This window comes from Lactuca saligna, chromosome 1 (genome assembly GCF_052625555.1).
Source record: "Lactuca saligna cultivar CGN05327 chromosome 1, ASM5262555v1, whole genome shotgun sequence".
NCBI lineage: Eukaryota > Viridiplantae > Streptophyta > Magnoliopsida > Asterales > Asteraceae > Lactuca > Lactuca saligna.
In genome coordinates, this window is record NC_136417.1 from 152,919,846 (window position 1) to 152,928,924 (window position 9,079).

Genomic DNA, 9,079 nt, shown 5'->3' on the forward strand with positions numbered 1-9,079 from the left:
TCTCCTAGTGGGAGAGTGCGATAGTTGTATATAGATCTATATTGGGTTTGAAAAACCCACACCTTAACTACATGCAACAGTTAGACCGGCAGGTCTGGGGTGACAAATGTCATAACATTTCCGATGCCGGAAGAACGTCGTTTCAGGCCAACTAGGTCATAGCATTGTTATAATAACTCACAGAAAGTATTAACAAACATAGGAATTTACGTGAATTTCATTGAATAAAAAAGAGTTTATGTCGACTTAAACATGCATTATTTACTATAAGTAAGAAAGGTTACTTATACACTTCGGTCTCTGGATATAAGACCACATACACATTTTAAGGAAAATATCGGATTTTTCTGGAACAAACATTACATTTACAAGAGAATGGCTTTTATCAAGTTAAAAAAATCTTATGAACTCACCATCCTTTGCGTTGACACTTTTTCAAACAACTTGTATTCTCAGGAAATCACTAAACAGGTAATCAAGAGCATTTTGAGGATGGGACGTTAAGGCGTCAAACATTTCACATTTTGTAAACATATTGTAATTGATTTGGAAACATGTAATTCATATAATGATGTAGCTCTTTCAATTATATATATGTTGGTTCTGTTTGCTTAAATTACTATTGCAATTGTGGTTATGAAACTATACATGAAGTCCTCCATCCCCGGACGTTTCTGCCATCCTTGGTTTTGGGTGTGACATCTGCTTTGGTGTTGTTTGACTCGGGTGCGAGTTGGTCATTTGTTTCATTAGCGTTCAATAGACACATCAGTATCCAACGAGAGGTGATTAGTCGACCTCTACGAGTTTCTATAGCTAACGAGCGAGCAGTGTATGCCACGGATATGATTCGAGGGTGTGTGCTTGAGATTTTCGATGTTGGGTTTCTGATAGATCTGGTCCCGATTGCGATGGGGGATGTATGTGTCATCATGGGCATGGATTGGTTGAGCTGATTTGGGGCCGTGATAGACTGCGACCGGCAGCTAGTGACGATACGAGACCCTAGTGGGGGAGTACTTACAGTATACGCCGAGGGTACCTGAATATGCGGCAGAGGAGATGGTTGGATGTGGTGAAGGATTACAATTGTGAGATCATGTACCACCCGGGCAAGTCGAATGTGGTAGTCGATGCCCTGATTCGGAGGGCAGAGAGTGTTCTGATACAAGGTATGTGTAAGAGAATGACCGTGATGACTCCGGTGTTAGATACCATTCATGAGGCTCAGGCAGAGGTTGTGAGACTGGAGAATCGCAAGAAGGAGCGAGTGTTTGGGCAGGTATCTAAGTTTGTGATCGATAGCCGGGGGTTTATGACTTTTCATGGTCGGATGGTGCCATTTATAGGCGAGGTACGTAGTGTTTTGATGGAGGAGGCGCATAGATCGAGATTCTCGATCCATCCCGGGGCCACAAAAATGTATTTGGATCTGAAGAGAGACTATTGGTGGCCTTGTATGAAGATAGATGTTGCGTTGATTGTAGAGAGATGCTTGGTCTGTCATCAGGTTAAGGTCGAGCACCAGCATCCACATGGCAAGTTGCAGCCACTTGAGGTTCCCCAATGGAAGTGGGAACAGATTTCTATGGATTTCATCACCAAACTGCCAAGAACCCCAAGGGGTTTCGATGCAATTTGGGTAATTGTGGATCGATTGACGAAAAGTGCTCACTTCCTTGCTATAAGTGAGAGCTCTTCTGTAGAGAAGTTGGTAGAAATATATGTGAGGGAGGTGGTGTCTCGGCATGGGGTGCCGATCTTGATTGTGTCAGATCGAGATGTACGTTTTACTTCCAGGTTTTGGAAGAAGTTTCATGAGGAGTTGGGTACGAGATTGCATTTCAGCACTGCTTATCACCCTCATACTAACGGTCAGAGTGAGCGGACTATCCAGACACTCTAGGACATGCTTCGGGCATGTGTATTAGACTTCGGAGGAAGTTGGGACATGTATATGCCTTTGGCTGAGTTTTCCTATAACAACAGCCACCATTCGAGCATCGGTATGCCTCTCTTCGAGCTGTTGTATGGAAGGAGGTGTCAGACTCCCATTTGTTGGGGAGAGGTAGGACAGTGTGTGATGGGTAGTACGGAGATAGTGCTCCAAACGACTTAGCAGATTCAGCAGGTCAGGCAGAGGTTGCTAACGGCCCAAAGTCGCCAGAAGAGCTACGCTGATAGGCGTCGCTCAGAGCTCGAGTTTCAGGTTGGTGATTTCGTTCTCCTGAAGGTATCACCTTGGAAATGTGTGATTTGATTTAGGAAGAGATGCAAGTTGGGACCTCGATATATCGGTCCATTCAGGGTGACAGCTAGGGTGGGCAGAGTAACGTATCGTTTGGAGCTACCTGTCGAGTTGAGTTAGATTCATGATACCTTCAAAGTGTCTCAGTTGATGAAGTGTATTGCCGATGAGTAGAGGACATTTAGGTGGATGCGAGCCTGGAATATGTTGAGAGGCCAATCGCGATCCGAGATAGGAGAATCAAGGTTCTGAGGAACAATGAGGTGTCCCTGGTTCAAGTCCAGTGGCAACATCAGAAGGGGTCCGAGCTGATTTGGGAGCCGGAGTTAGAGATGCGGGAGCAGTATCAAGAATTGTTTGCAGAGTGAGACTTCGAGGGTGAAGTCTGATTCTAATGGAGGAGAACTGTAACATTCGGGATTTCAGGTATTATTTTTATCATTTATTTTTGGAGTCTAAGAGAGAGACTCGACGAGTTGATGCCTTGACTCGTCAAGTATGGTCGCTGTAACATCCAGGATTTCAGGTATATTAATTATTCTTTTATTTTGAGTTTTGTGGAAGGACTCGGCGAGTTGGTGCGTAGACTCGCCGAGTTGAGACGCGATTTTTCACCCGGATTGATGCCCGGACTCGGTGAGTCGCCTTGGTGGACTCGGCGAGTCTGCGCTGTTTAATGAAACCCTAATTTCTCGGGTTTGAGGCCTATTTAAAGAGCCTTATGGACGTCATTTGCGCTCATCAGTCCCCAGAGTGAGATCCAATAGCATTTGAGTGATTCAAGTGAGGGAAAGAGCCATTGTTGATCTTGGAGTTATTGTCTAGCAAGGGAAGAGGAGATCTAGCTAAGAGGAAGCAAGAGATGGGTGGATTCTTGAAGAACTAAGGTCCAAGACATCACAACTGAGGTACCATTTCGAATTCTTCCTTGTTATTGTGATGTTCATATAGATTTAGGGTTTTTGAACCCATTTGTGGCTAGATCTAGTATCCTCATAGTCCCTTGGCGAGTTATGGCTCTGAATCTGGACCCATAGAGGTCCAGAGCACCTCTTTGCCCAAGCTTTATATGCTTCCATGGAGGTTTTGGGTTGGGATCAATGTATTTGAGGCTAAAACACCATTAATGAGCTATTTGGTGCTTAATGAGCACCAAGACTTGGACTTTACGTGGTCAATAAGCTTAAGGGGACTGGATCTATGATTTAGTAGAGTGGATCTGACCTCAGAAGGTCGTTTGGGGTTGTGCATCGAATGCACTCGCCGAGTCCACTCCCAGACTCGGCGCGTTGGTGCGGGATGTTCAGTGATTAGGAACCAGGGGCTGAGTAACCGAGTCGGGTGAGTGACTCGGTGAGTTGGAAGAGATTCAGAGGGATTGGGTTCCCGTAGGGACTCAGCGAGTCCACGCCAGACTCGGCGAGTCGGGTCAACCGTTGACCGTTGACCGTTGACCAGAGTTGACTAGTTTGACTTTGTAATGTTAGTCAGCCAGGGTCAAGGTGGTATTAAGTAGGGATATGCTTGTGTTGTAGGAGGACGATAGCTCGGGAGGTTGAGCACTAGTAGTTACGAGATTTACGAGTTACTGAGATACGCGAGGTGAGTCTTCTCACTATTCATTACCTTGAGTAGGTATTTCGAGTTGACCAGAGGGTCTCATGTGCTATGTATGAGTTTATGTGTTGTCTTAGAGATTTCGTGTTATGTGTTATTTGTATGTTGCATGGTTATATAGACCGGGCCGGAGGGCCCAACGATACTGACCGGGCCGGAGGGCCCAACGAACTATGACTGGACCGGAGGGTCCGACGAGCTGCGGGACTGGAGGGTCCCGCTGAGACATCTTGACCGGAGGGTCGGGTTTAGCCTTGAGTGGCGTATTTGTGGTATGTGGTATTTTGGGGAACTCACTAAGCATTTATGCTTACATTTGTTGTGTTTGATGTCTCAGGTACCAGCAAGGACCGTGGGAAGGCGAAGGCTTGACTTGTACACACCCACACCGATGGAGTTCATGTTAGAGAGATCTTGGGATTTGTTTTGAAAACACTGTTGTTATGGATTTGAGATTTTGTTATGTTATACATTTTGTGGTTTGAAAATGAAAAATTAAATTGGAAATTTTACGTTGTTACAAGTTGCTATCAGAGCCTTGGTTTGAGGGATTCGGATGCACCTTCGGGCGTATTTGAACTCAAACCGAGGATTTGAGAAATTTTCAAACAAAACTAAAATTTTCTAAAAAGAAAAAGAGGTTTTGGAACCAAGCAGAGTGGAAGGTGTGTACGGTCAGCCAGCGCCCGAACGGTGAATCTGCAAAATACCCTTACATTATATGTTATGAGTTATGAGATATTATGTTGTGCATGCTAGAGAGGCTAGGTATTCCTATTAGGACTAGAGTGGCCTGATTTGTGATGCTTTAGCCTAGGAGATTGTTGCTGCTATGAGATACTTTGAGACTGAGTAGGTACCAGTGAGGAGCTCGTGAGAGGTCTACTGAGGGTAGCCAATGCATAGCGAGAGTAGAGTATTTATGACTTGGGATCCTAGGAGGAGGACTTGGGTTGTATATTGATTCGGTGTGGACGATAGTATTGGGCCCGTACTATTGAAGACACCGGATTGGTGCGCAGTCCAAGTAAGAATCCTTGGGGTACCAGAAGTTGAGGATGATTAATTTGTCGAGTGTAAGTATGCTTGATATGTGCATAATTAGTTAATTATTTAACATATATTCTTGGTTATTTTTGGTTAGTTATGAGAATAATATGGACAAAAGGTACTTAAAATGCTTTAAATTGTGTTTTCAGTCCAAAAGATATGCTTGGAGGCAAAAAGGAGAAAAGGGAAAGCAAGTGAAGGTTAAAGAATGAAAAGAGAGACTTACTCGGCGAGTAGATCGACATTACTCGGCGAGTACACGATGAGATGCCAGAAGATATATACGACTGTTGATCTAAAGACGGATAAGTATTGACCTACTCGGCGAGTTGATTCTGCCACTCGCCGAGTACCCTCTGTTTTGGGATATCTTTAAAAGACGAATCCTTATCACATGGGACAGAACCCCTGGCGAATTTTGAAGGATTAGCTGCGACTAAAAGGTTCAGAAGGCGCTGAAGAACCCTAAGCTTCAAGAGTTGGAAGAATTCAAGCAATTAGGTTAATTCTACCACTTAGACTTAGGAATTAAACATGTTTGCTTTCATAAACTTTGTTTTTATGCTTATTTCTACTGCAACTATGAGCTAAAATCGTTTTTGTTTCTATTTGGGGAATACCAAAGAACTCCTATGGTTTAATTATTGAATTTTGTTTAATTGTCTATTGGTGATTTATTAAATTAAGTTTGTTAAAGAACCTTATGTGTTAATCACTACTATTTTCTGTTAATTGGAAGGCAATTAGGTTGCATGAACATCACTTAATTGTTAACCTCATATGTCTATGTGAATGCTAAAACGTATGCTTGGAAGTAATGAGTATGAAACTAAGATTAATAAGAAAATAGGAAGATTAATGTGTGAGCTTGTTTGAGAAACCATCAACAAGAGGTTAATTGAATTAATAACTTAATTGACCATTACAAATCTTATTTAATCCAAATAATTAATCTAGGGAATTAATTAGTTTAAACACTTTATCAACGCTTAAATTAGTTAATTGTCTAAGGGTTAGGAGTAATGAACATGAACCTAACTACTATCATTGGTAACCAATAGCAATTAATCTACCTTAACTTAAATAACCATAGGAGTGAATTGGTTGAACCTAAATAGAAACATCTTTATCAAATTTGGTGAATAGTTGTTGCTTTAGTTAATTAGTTAAATTTAGTTTGCTTAAGTTTCTAGTCGTGTAAAACTAGAGAAAAACCATTTACTTTTATTATTTGTTTTAGTTAAAATTAGCTATTAGTTTAATTTCCGTTCCCTGAGTTCGATACCTTACTTATCAATCTATACCACTTAAAGACAGGTTCACTGCCTTTGTGTGCTCAAATTATTAATAAAAAGTAGGGATAAAACTAGTTGAATTTACACACATCAATGCTCGAAAGTGTCCCTAATAGTTCTTATGTTGTATTTCAGAGATTGATCATGGTCAGGACACGCCAGACCATCGAGGGCAGTGGGATGAGTGATGAGGAGATCCGTCAGATCATCCATGAGGAGGTGGCTGCTGCCATCAGAGCCGAGATTCCAGAGATGTTTGGGTCTATTAAGACCACACTGATCGAGACATTTGACGAGCGTTACGATGCTTTGACTGATGCTGCTGTTGCTACAGCCACAACAGCTGTTGCTGCTGCGAGACCCCAGGGTGGTGATTCGTTGCTGTACCAAGAGTTCAGCAACACGAAACCACCAGAGTTCGATGGTACATAGGATCCGATCGCCGCCATGAGGTGGATCTCAGACATAGAAGGGTGTTTCTATACGTGCTCGTGTCTGGAGCACTTGAGGGTGCGGTTTGCACTCAACCAGCTTCGCTTGGGGGCGAAGGACTGGTGGAAGTTTGTGACTGCGAGCTATTCGACAACTGAGATGACTGTAGTGACCTGGGAGAGGTTTACTGCGATGTTTCGTGACGAGTATGTTCCCCAGGTGGAGAGGGAACGTTTAGCCCAGGAGTTTCTAACCCTCAAGCAGGGGACTGAGTCGGTGACAGTGATTACGAGGATGTTTAATGAGCGGGCATTGTTTTTCCCAGAACAGGTGTCCACTGAGCAGGCTCGCATGAGCCGATATCTGAGTATACTGAGGAGGGATATTCGTGAGTTCGTGGCGAACTCAACTTACCAAACATTTTCCGAGCTCCAGGCAAATGCTCGGAAGAGGGAGATTGAGCTTGAGACGCAAGCGAGGGAGGAAGCCGAGTCTCAGAGGGGTGATTGGCGACCGGCACAGTCGCAGCCAGCCGCCAAGCTGGCAAAGCCCGCTGATTCGAGGATGAGTAGTTCGAGGGGCCGTACTTGTGGGAAGTGCGGCAAGAGCCATGATGGGTCATGCAAGTCTGGGGTATGCTACAAGTGTGGGAAGGAAGGGCATTTCGCGAGGGATTTTCCTAAGGGGTTCCCGGTTTGCTTCCATTGCAACCAAACCGGCCATCGGAAGGCCGAGTGCCCCCAGCTTCAAAGGATAGTGCAAGGATCCGTACCTGTAGTTCGAGCTACTGAGACCCGGCCAGCAAAGGCCGAAACACCGAAGGCTAGGGGAGAGCCTTTCAGTTGACAGCGGAAGAGGTCCGCACAGTACCTGATGTCGTGGCAGGTACATATTCTTTATTGATTTATGCTGAGTTTATATTGTGATGATTATATGTTATGCATAGGTACTTTTCTTGTGAATTCTGTACCTGCATTAGTGTTGTTTGACTCGGGTGCGAGTCGGTCGTTCGTATCTGTGACTTTTAGTCAGCACATTATTATTCCGAGGGAGGCGTTGCGTTGACCTCTGCAGGTTTCCATAGCCGATGAGCGTGAGGTATGTGCTACCGAGGTGATACGTGGATGCGTACTGGAGATCTTCTGAGTGGAGTTTTCGATTGATTTGATACCGATTGCCATGAGGGATGTTTGTGTTATAGTGGGCATGGATTGGTTGAGCCGTTTCGGGGCTGTCATAGATTGCGAGCGTCAGTTGGTGATGATCCAGGATCCTAGTGGGGGAGTGCTGACAGTTTATGGCGAGGGGACTCGTGGTGGTTCGGTATTCTGTTCGGCTGCCAGAGCGAGGCGTAGCTTGCAGCAGGGCTGCAAGGGATTCATGGCATATGTGATGGATGTACGAGAGGCTGTTGGGAAGCCAAGTTCAGTGGATGATGTGCCGATAGTGCGTGAGTTCTGGGATGTGTTCCCCGAGGAGTTGCCGGGCGTCCCTCCCGAGAGGCAAGTGGAGTTTCGTATCAATTTGATTCCCGGGGCCGCGCCTATCGCTAAGGCGCCATATCGCCTAGCACCGCCAGAGATGCAGGAGTTATCCTAACAGTTGCAGGAGCTGTTGGGGAAAGGGTTCATCCGTCCCAGTAGCTCTCCCTGGGGAGCGCCTATCCTTTTTGTCAAGAAAAAGGATGGTTCACACCGAATGTGCATTGATTACCGGGAGCTGAACAAGTTGACGGTCAAGAACCGTTATCCACTACCGAGGATCGATGATCTATTCGATCAGTTTCAGGGGGCGTCTTGGTTTTCCAAGATAGATCTGAGGTCGGGATATCACCAGATGAGATTTTGGGATGAGGATATCCCAAAGATGGTGTTTAGGACTCGTTACGGGCATTACGAGTTCGTGGTGATGCCATTTGGGCTCACCAATGCACCCACAACATTCATGGACCTCATGAGCAGGGTGTGTAGGCCGATGTTGGATCGATCGGTAATTGTATTCATTGATGGCATCCTGGTGTATTCGAGGACCAGAGAGCAGCACGAGGAGCATTTGAGAGAGTTCCTCGGAGTTCTGAGATCGGAGAGGCTATTCGCCAAATTCTCCAAGTGCGATTTTTGGTTATGGGAGGTCCAGTTCTTAGGGCACCTCGTTAACCAGAATGGGATATTGGTTGACCCGGCCAAGATCGAGGCTGTGATGAGTTGGGAGGTGCCAAAGTCACCTACGGAGATTCGGAGCTTCTTAGGTCTGGCAGGCTACTATCGGAGATTTATCAGGGACTTCTCCAAAATTATTGTGCCACTTACCAGGTTAACCCGGAAGGGTGTTACTTTCTCATGGGGTCCGGAGCAGCAGACCTCATTTGAGACCCTTCGCCAGAGATTGTGCGAAGCTCCCGTGCTTGCATTACCGGAAGGGATGGAGGATTTCGTGG